The 15,898-nt window shown below is 43.1% G+C and overlaps 1 protein-coding gene across 1 annotated transcript in view; it reads right to left on the bottom strand.

Moving 5' to 3' along the window:
• LOC135226953 (probable E3 ubiquitin-protein ligase HERC1) overlaps positions 1-15,898 on the bottom strand; it is a 232,033-nt gene that overhangs the window by 202,525 nt on the left and 13,610 nt on the right. The window lies entirely within an intron of this gene.

The following is a 15,898-nucleotide window of genomic DNA, read 5'->3' as shown; positions in this document are numbered from 1 at the left end:
TATGAATTCATTCCTTTGTTATATACAAGCTGCCACCACTAGTAATTTCTGTAAGTCAATGTCACTATCAAGGAGTGACAGCTGTCATCGCTCAAAAGATACTCTCTTGCTCGTGTTATCACTGTCTTTGCAATAAAAAAAGTTATTCTTTACCAATATACTTTGGTTATTCCACAGATTGAATGGTGACAACTGTCCATCGCTCAAATGATACGTCTTGCAATAAAAACAAAAAAGTTATTCTTTACCAACATACTTTGGTTATTCTACAGACTGAATATAATATCTTAAAATCAACCATCTAAAATCATTTTCAATTTTTCTGAGCTCCCAAGATTCTCCATTACAATTTAAAAAACTAGTAATAATTTACCTCCACTTTTTCACTATCTTACCAAGAAATATAAAATTACCACAATCAAACTAATGTACAGTGTAAGGTAATTTTATATTTTTCCCTTGCTTCCTGACAAATTTAACTTTGCTTGCTTCAGTTTTTAACGCTAATAAAAAAAATCCATCTAGCTGGGCCTGTGTTCTATATATATCACACAGTGGTTTTGTTAAACTATGGCAATACTAATCTTACTTATATATGTTGTACCATTTTCCAACATAACCTTTTTCTTTCTTTTTATAGGCATACAAGTAAAATTAGTATAGCAAATGAAAAGTATCCATATGACTTCTATCACATATAATGCAGTAGCAAAATTAGTACTGTAAAAATTATTAAAACGTTTAAAGTGTACTTTTTTATAATCTTGACTTTTATCCTGATCTTTTTGTAATATAAAGAATTATGCTGATTTTTTAATATGTAAAGTTTTTGAACGAAAATTAATTTCTAAACACATGCTCATTACTTATATCAGATCTTTCATATTTCAGGAAATTGCTCCAAATGCTTCAGTCAGTCTCTTTCAAAAAACAAGCGAAATATGTACCAGAGTTTACTTGGCGCAACAGAGTTTTCTGTACATTGCATAATCAAGGCCAGTAAAAATAGATCTATCTTTCGGTGGCTTCGGTATAATTTTGTATGAGCTGTGGCCCATGAAACTTTAACCATGGCCTACATTGTTGCCAGACACACGATTATGGCTAACTTTAACCTTAAATTAAATAAAAACTACAGAAGCTAGTGGGTTGAAATTTGGTATGTTTCCTGACTGAAGGGTGGATGATCAACAAACCAATTTGCAGCCCTCTAGCCTCTGTAGTTTTTAAGACCTGAGGGTGGACAGCAAAAGTATGAATGAACAGAAAAGGCCTGAAAAAGCCCACACAATAGTATTATTTTCAAAAAATTAAAAAAGGGGAGAAAACTTCCATCAACCAGTAGTAGTAGTAGTAGTAGTAGTACTCTAACAGTGTGGGAGGCTGTATGTGTGTCAAGAAACTATACATGCTATTCACATAATCTAGCCCATGAGTTGCAAGAAATTAGCTAGAACTGGAAAGTGTAAACTGGTCATATGTTTTGTATGTAAAAATTAGTTTTTTTAATCCTGTTTCACATCAGCTTTATGTATGCGTACTTGTAATTTGCCCTGTGGGTAGGGGGTGTAAGAATACTACCACTGTAGGTTCTGTGGGTCATAAAAGGTGACTAAAAGGACATCTACTGCCTTGCAGTCTTACTTTTTAGTAAAAGGCTTGGGCCCACTGCCAATAACTGGAAACTGCTGCCTTACAGTCTTACATTTTAATTTTAGGCTAGGCCGGCTGCCAATAACTGTGGAAACTGCTGCCTTGCAGGTGGACTTCTTAGTCCAAGGCTAGGCCCACCCCCAATAACTGTGGTTGACGACAATAAGGGCATGCGGTTGCAAAAACCCCTTTGCCAAACAATAAACCATGCCTGATGTTTTAAGGAATATGAGTGTAGCTAGGGTGTCCCCTGTAAGCGACGCGTGTCAGAATCCCCCTACTGAATGTGATAAATGGGTAAGAAAGGTGAAAAGAAGAAAGGAAAAAAGGGGAAAAAGGGGGTGCTGCAGGGTCATGACTGCGGCCAAAGAAGTTAGTGAAAGAGTGGAAGATAAGAGCAGGTATGTGGAACTTTGGTACGTTTACAAGAAAACTGAGGGAGATAGTGGATATGACGTAGGAGAATAGATTTCGTGTGTGGACCTAAAGAGATAGGAAATGGGTATAAGCTTTATTACAGCAGGTCACAAGAGGAAAGAAATGGAGTTGGAATTATAGTAATTAACAACTGGAAGGAAAAAATGGTAAAAGTAAAGAGTAAATGATAGGCTTTTAAAGATTTCAATAATAATAGGGGACAAGGTAGTAAATATTATATCAGCATACGCTCCTCAAACGGGGTGCCGAGAGCAAGAGAAAGAATTATTTAGACAAGAGTTTGAGGCTGCCATTAGAACTTTGAAAGAGGAGGAGAAACTAATAATATGAACTGCTGTGAATGGCAGGGTGGAAAAGAGAAGAGATGGGTATGAGGAGGTACATGGAGGAATTAGAAATGAAGATGGGGATTATTTATTGGAGATGGCTCAGAGTTAAGGACTGGCCTGTATGAACACATGGTTTCAAAAGTTAGATAAGTGCTTGATAACTTATGAAAGTGGAGGAGTGCAAAGCCCAATAGATTACATCCTGGTTAAAGGAGCCGACAAAAGCAATGTGACAAACTGCAAAGTGATCTTGGGAGAAGCATGTGTTAAACAGCATAGGTTGGTGGTGATGGATTTTAAAATGAGAGGTAGGAAACCCAAGCAGAGAAAGGGAAGATCTAGAATTAAGATTTTGGAACTTAAAGGAGGAAAGGGGGAGCAATTTAAGAGGACTGTGAGAGAGAGATGGCTGGAAAGGAGGGACATAGAATTTGGACAGGGTAATAGTGGAAAATATCCGGGGCAGACATGAGAGAAATATGTGTGAGGGAGGCAGAAGAATTGGTGGGAAGAACCAGTGGATATGGAGTGTCAAGAGGAGAAAAGCGGTGGTGGAATGGAGAGGTACAAGAATCAATTAAAAGAAAATCAAAAGCATTTAAGGACTGAAAAGTAAGGCATGCACAGGGTGCAGAGGAAAGGTACAGAGAAGAAGAAAGAGAGGTGAGAAGGAGGGTAGGTATGGCTACTGGAAGGGCGGCAGAGCAGTTGAATGAAAGACTAGGAAAAAGAGAAGGAGAAAAGGATATCTATAAGATTTCAAACTTGAAGAAAAGGTAGAGACAGGCTGTGGGTAGTGATGGAAATATATTGTATAGGGATGAAGACATTAAGAGGAGATGGTGAGAGTATTTTAAACAACTGGTAAATACTGAGAAGGAGAGAGAGGAGATGGGGAAGCACAGAAGGTGGCGGGAACAGTGATGGAGTTACAGGATAGAGAAGTGAAGACGGCATTAAGGAAAACGAAGACAGAGGGGGAGAAATTGATGCTAGATTTATTAAAAGCTATATGTGAAGAGGAATAAATGCCAAGGGACTGGGAGGAGAGTCTAATGGTATATATATTCAAGAAGAAGGGAGATGTCATGGATTGTGGTAACTACATGGGAATTAAACTAACAGAGCATGGACTGAATGTTTTAGAGAGAATACTGGATGAGAGATTAAGAAAGATTGTAAAGATTGGGAAACAGCAGTATGGATTCATGAGAGGAAGAGGGATGGTGGATGCCATCTTCATAGTAAGACAGCTACAGGAAAAGAAGTTAGAGGGAAACCAGGAGCTCTATTGTGCATTTATAGATGTAGGGAAAGTATTTGATAGAATCCCAAGAGAAGTGATGTTTTGGTGTTTGAGGAAAAGGAAAGTCAAAGAAAAGTTGGTTAGGCTGGTCGAGTTGATATATAAAAGAACGAGTACAAAAGTAATAACAGCAGTTGAGGAAGCAAAACTTTTAAGTTAGTGTTTGATTACACCAGGGGTCAGCATTAAGCACATCTTTGTTTGTACTGATCATGGATGTGTTAATTGAAGAGAGCATGAATGAATAGCTGTGGGAGTTGTTGTATGCCGATGATATGGTGATTACTGCTGAAAATGAGGGGGACCTACAGAGAAGGATTGGAGAGTGGCAGGAGTCTTTAGAGAGGGGTGGCTTTAAGGTGAATGTGAATAAACCAGAGGTCTCGCTGAGCAGTAGGGAAGATAGAGACAGAATAATAATACAAGAAAGAAGAGGCTCAATTATAAAACAGACAGAAAACTTTAAATACTTAGGATCTACGTTAAACCAAGAGGGAGGATGTGAGGCTGAAGTTGACAATAGGATAAAAGCTACATGGGGGAAGTAGAGAGAGGTAGGTGGAATATTATGTGATAAGAAAATGCCAATCAAGCTAAAAGTCAAGATCTATAACAGTGTTAATGTATGAAGCAGAAACATGGGCTCTAAGAAAAGAGGAAGTAAAGCTTGAGAGAACTGAGATGAGAATGCTGAGGTGGATTATGGGAATATAGTTGCTTGAAAGATTGGAAAGTGATGAAATAAGAAGGGCAGGCTTAGTAAAATTTACAGAGGTGATAAGAGAGTCACGACTGAGATGGTATGGCCATGTGTTGAGGATGGATGACAAAAAGGAGTGAAGAGAGCTTGGGAAGAACCTGTTAGAAAAAGAAAAAAGAAGATCGAGAGGGAGACAGAATTAGATAATGATATAAAGTGAGAGAAGATATGGAGAGAAGAGGTTTGGTGGAGGATGACGCCTTTGATGGAAGGCAGTGGAGAAGGTGCATCAGTCAACCAACCCCTTCATGTAGGGATGATGGTGGGAAAGAAGAAGAAAGAGAAATTAAAGGAGGATGATTTTAATCTAAAAAATGTCAAAATTAGCCAACTGAGACCTACAGAATTTGCATGAACATTCCTTGGAACTCTTCAGAGGCATCAGAACCAAAGTCTCTAAAAGACTTACAGTAAGCTCTATTCACGTGACAGAAACCATATTTAACACTTTTAGAAGTTGTATGTAATGACTGAGTCAATACATCCACCCCAGATTTATTAGGGAATGCTACAGGATGGGAGTCACAAACTATTATAGGTGTAATGATAGCTATAAGAAAAAATATACGATAGGGTAGTGTAAAAACAGAAAAGAGAATACGTAATCAGAGTACAGTGAAAATAACGAGAGAGAGAGAGAGAGAGAGAGAGAGAGAGAGAGAGAGAGAGAGAGAGAGAGAGAGAGAGAGAGAGAGAGAGAGAGTGTGTTGAGCTTTGGTGTGCGAGTCAAATTTGATCAACAAGCATAGATGTAATAAAACCACAGTCACAGGATGTTGGCAAGATGGGAAAGCGGCAACAGCCATAACACCGTCGCAATGGAAATCTTAAGACTGCCATAAAATCTTTGACCTGTGACCTCGCACCAGACTCTTCAGCTTCTATTGATAATGAAGCTCCACCTCCAGGAGGAGGTATTAACATGTTAATTAACTGACTCCACCTGAAAGAGGAGGAATTAACATGTTAACCTCACCTAAAAGGGGATAGGGAAAGCTAAGAGAGAATCCGCTCCACGAATCAAGAATCCGTTTGGGCGGAGAACTAGAACATACACTGCATTAGGAGATTGGGCCAATTTCGATCCTGGGGTAGCTAGTTGCAGAACGCCAGAACGAGAAAGAGAGGACCAGCCGCCGCCGTACAGTAAAGAAGCAAACTTTGCCAGTGGTCCTAACCAGATTCTTAATTTGTAAACCTTGTACAGGCAGTCCCCGGCTTACGACGGGTTCGGCTTACAACTTTCCGAAGTTACAACACTTTTCAATTATATTTATTGGCAATTATTTCTAGGTTTACAACGCATGTTTCAGGGTTACGGCACTTACAACACTGATTTGGCAGAAGAAATATGACTCCAAAAATGCAAAATAACGAATATTTGAAGGTTTTTTTTTATGAAAAATGCAATAAGAATGCAGTTTACATAGCTTTTGATGCACCCAAAGCATTAAAAGTAAGGTTTTCTTAGGATTTTTGACGATGTTCCAGCTTACAACGATTTTCGGCTTACAATGTGTCTCAAGAACAGAACCCCCATCGGCAATAAGGATAAAACTCCAGTAAACATATGCCATCAAACACAACTGTAGATAAAACTGAGATAAAATCATTTTAATAAAAGCTACTGGGCTTGAAAGAATACATTTTACTGTTGGTTTCATGCCGATAAAAGATAAATAACGTAAAGGTCATGTTACGATGATACAAAGGAAAATTGCGAACTGAATCATGTATTGTTTTACTCAATAAACATGCCGCCAACATAATCTGTTAACAACAACAAAAATTAGTTCACAATCACAACGAGACATATTCAAGTCATATTTCCACCTAAAAACACATCATATAAGGAAAAATGATCGTCTCATACAAAGTCAAGTGTCTAGATATTTGTTTATGCTAACTACAACCAAGAAAATTAGCTCAGAATTGCGTTAAATATGGGGAAACAAACTTGTATTCGCCATCAGCTGATTTCCAAACCAAAACATTGGCCGCTCCACAGAACACTGGCTTACAATTACCGTAGTATTTTATAACATGTACAATAATATGAGAATACATACAATATTATTGGATACAGTGAAGTAATGTATAACTTTTTAAAAGATTTATGGAAAAGATGCATATTTACTTTTTCTTTTGTGCTTATCTTAATTTTCGTCACTACATAGCAGTGGCATCTCGAGCTCGTACGATTGCACCTCAGTTTTTTGCTCATGTAACAAAGCAAAAAATATTTTGTAATTCTATTCCATGGAAAAACAAACAAATTGCAGTGTTGCAAAATCGAATGTATACGCGAGTTTTGTCTTTTATAATCAATTTATGCAACAATTGTAAATATAATTTGTTATAAAAAATGTGATTCAATGATATAAATTGAAATTTCATTTTCTGGGTTCGACCTGTGTTCGCCGGTGAAAAGTTCCTGTAGCTCACTTTTCTAAGTATAAATAGATTCTAAATATACCAGAGAAAAAAGCTAGCATGGTATGCTGAGGTTACTACCCTCGCGCGAGCACCCAAAGGGTGTCGGGTATAAAATACAAGGCGAGTGGAAGCCACTATTCACAGGTCTTCTGCCAATTAGAGGATTCCTTTCCAAAATCCTTCTCATGAAGAGAGCCATCCCAAAGGCCATCCTTTCCCCCTCGCTCCCGCTACTTCTGCCCAACTCGAGCGCCATCTGCATTCCTGTACTTAGACCAGGTCCCAGTTCCACGCTGTTTTCTTGCTCTCGTGTTTTGTGATTTATTTAGCGATGGCGTCTTCTGATCTTCCTCCTTCTTCAAAGTTGAGTATTCCAATTTGTGTTTTCGTAACTTATACAATTGCGGGGCTTCCCAAATTGGCCTTCGGCCCCATAGAAAGGTATTGCAGGGCTGTTGGTGTGTCCGCCATTTCGAGAGCGTCATCATCAGAACGTGTGGAATTCTGGTACACATGAATTTCCTTTTAAATTGATATAAATCAAAGTTTATAGTCATACAATTATCAAGCGTATCTCGAGTTACATGCTAGTTACTGTTATAAGTAAATTTGGTTCGTAGAGAGGCCTAACCCTTTCATGATGTACTCTGGGGTCTAAGACTAGGGTTTAGGCAAAGAATGATTAACTGATAATTAGTCCCTCTCTCCCCAGCTTCTCAAGAGCGCGTTAGTGCCTATCTCGTTGTAAGATTAAGAGGTTACATGTAATTCGTTAGGCTATTAGTAGCTTATTATATTATTATGGGACAGGAGATCGAGAACTTCTTTCTTCCTTTCCCGATGTGACTTTTGCATGATTTTATGATTTAATACGAACCAAATAGATGTGAAATATGACAGTAGAATTAATATCACTGAAGAGGTTGGAAGAGTTTCCCCCCCCCTTTAGCTTAACCAAACAAGCCTAGACCAAACTTGGAAGGTAGGCTAAGTGTCCCTAACCCTGTACCCTTTATGCCTCTCCCCCTACTAGCGCTACGGTGTTAGAGGGGAGGATACCAAGAATAGAGAGCCCCCTCTTGCTATTCACATTGCTGGACCTATCCTCCCGGCCAAACTGAATAGAAAAATTCGAAATTAGTAGGTTGGTTGAGGGCTACTGTCCACGTTTTGGTGTCTTAGAGGAGATTGGGCCTAACTGTCCGGTTCTGTGTGATCTCGGAAGGTTAGGCTAGATCCATATAGGGTATTCTCCCTAACCATAAATTCTGTCAACTCTTCCATGATGCCTCATTGTTAATTATACATATTATTTTATTATACATTGCTTGTATTGCTGTATTGTAAATGGTCTGGTTTGTTTTCATCTTGGCCTAGCCTCCTTCGGTACAACCTTTAGTAGTAGACTATGTCCTCCCGGTCGTGGGACTTTGGGGTCTATACGGTGAACATCTCCGATACCGACGGAGAGTGACTAACCCTCACATCCGCTACCGGAGTTTTGCATTTAACTTGCCATAGCTCAGTTCCCATTCTTGGGGTCTCCCCCTCCCCACTCCGGTGGGAACAGTAGATGAGACATGTATGAGTCTACGTTGATACGTAGCCTTCTGATCCGTTCCTCTTCACAGGTCCGGCGGATATCAGACCCCAAGTACCAGACATACATTGAACCCCAGGAGCGGGATCGAGAGCAGGCAGTTATATCTAAAAGATATTTTCTTAATTTATTCAGTGAAACTGAAATTGTTAGTGAGTAAGACTTGAACATCTATCTAGTTTAAGTTGCATGCCTCCACCGGAGTTAGCTCCGGTTCTTCCCTGAGGCTGGTACTCATTTGATATTTCAATTTACAGAAGGTACGTTGCCAGTCACCAGGATGCTCCGCCTCCCTTGGCGAAACTTACGGGCATGAGGTGTGCCGCACTCATGCGAACTGTGCGGTTCCTTTCAACAACTACATAGTCTGGCACCCGGAGGCATGCATCGTCTGTTACAAGATGGTGTCTCTTCTTGATAAACTGAAAAGTTTTACAAACATTATTCACCGAGTGGAAGATTAATTAGTTCCCCTCTTTGTCAGACTGCCAATGAAGTCCGCCAAACCGCCAGGATGGATTTGAGGGGTTGGATCTCAGGCTTCGGGAGGAATGCGGCGGCAGGACAGCCGTATGTGCTGGACGCAAGTCTGGGCTCCCTTCTGTTCCAATAGCAAGGAACTTCTCTCCGTACCTAGGCTTCAGGCTAGGAAACAAGGCTTACTCATTCAGTCATGCCGTTCGGGCTCAACATCGCGCCCAGGATATTCACCAAACTAGGAGAGACGATAGTCCAAGAACTGAGAACTCAAGGGGTTATGTTAGTAGCCTATCTAGACGACTGGCTCATTTGGGCAGCCAGCGTCGAAGAGTGCCGCAAATTGACAGCCAAAGTGATAAAATTCTTAAAAACTCTGGGCTTCCAGATAAACAAGGAGAAATCTCGGCTACTTCCGGCTTCCCGCTTCCAATGGTTGGGAATCCAATGGGACCTAATAAGACACAAGCTGTCTCTTCCACCCAAAAAGGCCAAAGAGATAGCAGCGGCTACCAATCAGTTCCTCAAGAACAAAAAGGCGTCTCGGTGTACCCAAGAAAGAATCCTAGGCTCGCTACAGTTCGCGTCAGTAACAGACGTCCTATTAAAAGTCAGATTAAAAGAAATCAATTGAGTCTGGAGAAAGAGAGCCAACATCAATCTCAGAGACAAGGTTTCAGTGATTCCATCCATTTTGACAAAAAGGCTTTGTCCATGGATGAAACACAGAAATCTGGCCAAGTCAGTACCACTGCAATTCCCCCCACCATCTCTGATCATCCACACAGAAGCGTCACTGAGTGGCTGGGGAGGATATTAACAATGCAAGAAAGTACAGGGAACATGGTCGGAGATGTTCTGCCAGTTCCACATCAATGTTCTAGAGGCCATGGCAGTTTTCCTAACCTTAAAGCGACTAACTCCGGTAAGGAACAGTCATGTGAGGATAGTCTCGGACAGTCTAGTAGTGGTACATTGCATAAACAGAGGAGACTCCAGGACAAGCAATCTAAATCACGTGCTAATTGCAATATTTTCTTTGGCGGCGGAAAATCATTGGCACCTGTCGACAACTCACCTGGCAGGTGTGAAGAATGTTATTGCAGACGTACTTTCCAGGACAACTCCGCTGGAGTCGGAGTGGTCCCTGGACAAGAAGTCATTACGGTGGATTTGCAATCAAATCCCGGACCTCCAAGTAGACCTATTTGCTACAGAATCCAACCACAAACTACCGTGTTATGTGGCACCCAACCTGGACCCTCTAGCTTACGCCACGGCTGCGATGGCCATAGATTGGAACAATTGGCAGAAGATTTATCTATTTCTACCGGTGAATCTTCTGATGAAGGTCCTGCACAAGCTACGATCTTTCACAGGACAAATAGCGCTAGTGGCACCCAACTGGCCGAAGAGCAATTGGTTTCTGCTTCTTCTAGAGCTGAAGCTCCAACCCAAACGGATCCCTCGTCCGGAACTGACACAGATAGTACAAACTCAGACTGTGTCAGCTTCCTCAAGAATTCTGAATGCCCTAACCTTATGGACTTCATTAAGCTTGCAGCCCAAAGGGACACTAGTATCGATCCACTTAACATCTTATTTATAGAATCAGATAAAAGAGAATCAATGCTCAGGCAATATGATTCAGCACTCAAGAAGTTGGCTAAGTTTCTAAAAGACTCAGCTGCTCATAAAATGACCACGAATCTGGCAATTTCATTTTTTAGAACTCTATTTGAGAAAGGCCTAGCTGCTAGTACCATCACTACAATCAAGTCAGCCTTAAAGAAGATTTTTCAGGTTGGCTTTAACATTAACTTGTCAGATGCATACTTCTCCATTCCATGAGCATGTGCCCACTTGAGACCAATAGACCGCCCTCATACGGTCTCTTGGTTTTTGAACGATGTACTCAAATTAGCCTCAGACACCAATAGCGAGTCATGCTCTTATATAACTCTGCTTAGAAAAACTCTTTTCCTAATGGCTATGGCCTCAGGTGCCAGAATATCTGAACTCTCTGCTCTCTCTAGGAATCCATACCATATAGAATTCCTCCCGTCGGGGGAAGTATTACTATCCCCAGATCGGAGGTTCTTGGCTAAAAATGAGGACCCACAAAACAGGTGGGCTCCATGGAAAATCATCCCTCTGACACAGGACACTTCATTGTGCCCTGTCAATACCCTTAAATCCTTCTTAGCCAGAACGTCCGAAAAATCTTCAGGCCCCCTTTTCATTAGAGAGAAGGGTGGTACGATTTCTCTTAAAGGTATTAGGCAACAAATACTCTACTTTATTAAACAGGCCAATACGGATTCAGTCCCACACGTCCATGATATCCGAACAGTGGCTACCTCTATTAATTGTTTTCATAATATGAATTTCGAAGACCATAAGAGGTATACGGGTTGGAAATCTCCATCAGTGTTTAAGCGCCACTATCTCAAGAACTCAAAAGCCCTTAAATTCCCAGCAATCGCTGCAGGGAGCATAGTTTCCCCTGAGTAATGAATCCTGTCAATCCTCTCCTTACCCTTTAACTTCCTTTTCCATAATACTCTCTCCCTCCTGCCTGCCTCACTCGTATAATCCACCGAACCTTGCTCCAATGGGTCGGGAGGGCTTGGGCGTTATCCTGCCACTGGAACATGTATATATATTTAATGTTGGGGCCATGTTTAATTTATGTACCTGTCTGTACATACCCTGTTTTTTGCTCTAGATACCATACTTAAGTGTATTATATTGGCATTTTGTTACTAGTTCTAAGTCATAATTTAAGTCTTAGTGTAATTAGCAAATAAGTAAACTTATTTTATATGAACCTTAGGTTTCATTACCTCCTCCTTTGTAAACTTGTTTGATATACAGTAGGCTTGGATGGGAATTCTCTGATAACTTTTCACCGGCAAACACAGGTCGAACCCAGAAAAGGGATTTTGACGAAGGAAAAATCTATTTCTGGGGGAAGACCTGTGTCGCCCGGTGAACACATCCCTTCGATTTAACTTCCCCACCCTTAACCATTCCAAGCCAAGGTGTCTAATCCAGGAATGCAGATGGCGCTCGAGTTGGGCAGAAGTAGCGGGAGTGAGGGGGAAAGGATGGCCTTTGGGACAGCTCTCTTCATGAGAAGGATTTTGGAAATGAATCCTCTAAATGGCAGAAGACCTGTGAATAGTGGCTTCCACTCACCTTGTACTTTATACCCAACACCCTTTGGGTGCTCGCGCGAGGGTAGTAACCTCAGTATACCATGCTAGCTTTTTTCTCTGGTATATTTAGAATCTATTTATACTTAGAAAAGTGAGCTACAGGAACTTTTCACCGGGCGACACAGGTCTTCCCCCAGAAATAGATTTTTCCTTCGTCAAAATCCCTTATTTGGGTGCGACTTAACAACCTATTGTCTTCACTATGTGAAGGGCTGTTACAAAGACTTCAAATGGACATGCGTACTGACACTGTATCATATTTATGTACAATTTCAGGTTTCCTCTTGCTCGAAAGTCCCCAACGGACCTTAAGACTTTGATTACGTCTTGTCGCTTCATGTTGAACTGAGTTGACTATTGACTCTGGAAAGAGGTCAGCGCCCCAGATGGAGGCCGCTAGCAACTTGTTTGGTTCATGGCAATGGTAGCCTCTTGCAGGACGTGCTTTCTGCAATTACGTCTTGCTATCACAAAGTTATATAGGTCACATTGCACTGTGTGGAGATGTGACTTAGCAATTAGTTTGAAGAGAGGTTCATTACCGTATGTCATGGCCGAAACCTCAGTCATTACCAGGGTGTTGAGGGACCTCCCTAACCTGGTCCTAGCATCAAATTCTGTTTGTATGAGATTGTCTGGGAGCCTGGGGAGCCTTTTGCTAAATTGTGTTATTGCACAATCTGGCTTGAGTTTCCTTACTGTAAAGGTGGCTGGAAGATCTGCCCAGAGATCTTCGGTGCCTGGGAGGAGGAGAGACGTGGGCTCCATTTCTCGGAGCTGAGGCATAGGCTCGTCCCTCATAGCGGCCTGAAGAGTTAACTCCGCCACCTTTGTGGTGAACGGAATGGGGGTCTCTCCGTCCACCACAAAGATGGTAAAGGCGCTCTTAAAGGCTTGCATCTTGGTATTGATGCACTCCCAATCCTCTGGGCACCTAAGCCAATCTCTCTAAGCCTGATCACGACTGAAAATGACTGTTTCTTTGGGTATCTTGTCCTCCCTCCTCATCGCTGCCTCCGTAAGGCGGGCGTAACCAATGAAGGGGGGGCTGCAGATCAGCAGGGTGGAACTCGAAGTCCTCAAGCCTTCAAGTACCACAGTCTACCAATGTTAGCATCCCGTCCTTAAAGGGGGCGTAAGACAAGATCCTCCAAGGATTGCTCGCCGTATAAGGAGGGAGGGTGTTGTAGTCCGGCATGGCTTGAGCTGTCATACCGGGCTGTGGAAGAACTGCCAATGGGATCTCTCGGAGACCTGCCATCCAATTCTCCTGGTTGGTCAGCCTTTCCGAAATGCTTCGGATCGACTGGCCCGACTCCTCGAAAGAAGAAGAGATGTGTGACAACATCTGTTGAAACTTGTCCTGGACTAAGTTCCCGACGAAGTTTCCCATTTGCTGCATAATATTGGCAGCAAATGCTTCCGTGTCAAAGGGACTAGGTTCCTTGCTTACGGCGAGAGTCTTGGGGCGCGCCCCCGTAGAGGTCGAAGGCTCAGGATCCGAAGGTAGCTGAGCTTTGTCCCTCGAGGACTTGCTTCTGGACCCTTTAGAGTGAGAAGATGTAGATTTTGACTTCTCTGCTCCGGGATGGTAGGCCGGAGACTTATGAGAAGAAGTAGTCGCTGTCTTCTTAGACAGCGTCTTCTCCAGGGTCTTGGGTTCTCGCTTCCCTTTTACCTTAGGAATAGCTTGAGTGGACTTCGGTCTGACCGAAAGTTCACTCTCTGAAAATCCTTGAAAAGAAGAGGTAGAAGGGATAGGGGAAGTTGATCCAGACGGACCAAAGGGAAGCCCTTGATCCCCCAACAAACCTGCCTCGTCTAACATACTACCTGCTTCACCTACCACCATCGGCTCGAGGTCCAAATTACGAGTTGCCACGTTGTCTACGATCTCCGAGTTCCCCGGGTCTGCTAATGCTTGGGCCACCTGATGCTGAATGGTAGCGATGTACGGGGCCGCCGCTGCCGGGTTGACGTAGGAGGTTGCCTTCCCGCCGGGGAAGATCCGGACAGCCATCTTCTTGTCGAGGATGTATGGCTGCCCCTTGGTGACGTTCCTCCCGAATCCGCCAACCCAGGCTTTCAAAGTGGTTGATGCGGCATCCTTGACAGCTTGAGCAGCCTGAAAGAGAGGGTTAGTGTAAGCACTAAGCTAGGGGAACTTAAAATTATATGATTAACTATATCACTTATTAGGACTGTACTTGTATAGGCCAAATTATATAGCATTTGTACTCCGGAATATACTTACACCAGAGGTAAACTGATCTACAAGATCATAGCATATGGTACAACTCTTGTGGTGCCAGACCGCTATGTCCCCGTAGCGGATAGCGCAGACAGCGTGGGACCGGCAGACCTCGTGCCCACAGGGGTCCTGAAGGACAGCATTGCATCCTGACTCCTGGCAATGGGTGGCCTGTAAGTGAACAGATACATGCGTATCAACACTGACTAACAGGACTAAGTCCAGTAAGTGATATTATACGCCGGAGGATACCGGAGTGGTTAACATAGGGGTTAGCCTTCTCTTGCTCTCCTGTAGTGGTGAGTGTCCAATAGAACTGGTATACTAGTTAGTACGATTCCGGAGTGCCGGAATAAGGAGTTTCACCAAACTAGTAACCTGCCAATACGCCGGAGCGAGGAGTACGAGGACGGCGGGGAGGAGCATGAGTAGGCTAAATAAACTAATAAGGGGAGCATAGCTCCGCCGTAATAAAAAACTCGCAGGTAGGGGGAGAACCCGGTTGGTGAGCGGGAGCTCCGCCGGCTTAGCGAAACAGAACAACACAGTAACAATAACAAAGGCAAAATAATGGCAAAATAATGTAGGTCCATGCGGCAGAGCTTCTCTCAGTCACAACACTTAAAGGCTGGCAGAGCCAGCTGGACCCACCGCCAGAGAGGTGGGCAAGGGTGGTGACTCGGGGTGAGAGAGAGCTGAATGGGACCCGAGGAGGTCCGAGCGCGGCCGAGCCAGGTGGCCAGCCGAGCCCGAGCGCACAGGAGACCCCCCCCGTGGAACCGAGGGTGAGAGCGATAGGAGTGAGTCAGCCCCGGATGTCCCTCTGCTGACTCCCATATCCTCCCCGTGTAGAGGGGAAGAGGGGAGGGAGCCCGGATGGTTGTCATGGCAACGTGAGCGAGCGGTACTCCCCCCCCGTAGGGGAGGGAGGAGCGGGGGGACAGAAGCCAGGTGGCTCAAGGTGATTGCCTGGCTCGCCGTGAACATGGTAGGGCCACGCGGTAAGACAGGCCAGGCGATCTGAGGTAGCCTAGGCTACCTCTAACCGTCTCTAGCATGCAAATGGGTAAAATAACACGGGGAAAAGGGAAATTAAATAAACAGAAAGAGAGAAAGCAACATCCTGGAGAAGTTAGGCTAACCGACCTGGAAGGAAGGGCGCCTAACCACTCGGGAGCTGGCCTCTGCCGATACGTGAGTACGGAGGGCGACAGCCAGGATGGCAGGACTAAAGGAGAGGACATAGTTCCTAAGACACCTAACAAACCTAGACAAAGGAACATGCATGCATGAACGCTGAGCTAAGGTTAACATAGGCTAGAGCTCAAGCGAGCTAGAATCCCCGTGATAAGTAAAACACAAGTAAATCTTGCACAACACATAAAATGTAATAATATAAATACTGCAAGGTTCCAGCTACAACGTAT

The sequence above is a fragment of the Macrobrachium nipponense genome, chromosome 15 (genome assembly GCF_015104395.2).
Source record: "Macrobrachium nipponense isolate FS-2020 chromosome 15, ASM1510439v2, whole genome shotgun sequence".
NCBI classification, from domain to species: Eukaryota; Metazoa; Arthropoda; class Malacostraca; order Decapoda; family Palaemonidae; genus Macrobrachium; species Macrobrachium nipponense.
This window is presented reverse-complemented; position numbering and strand designations above follow the sequence as displayed.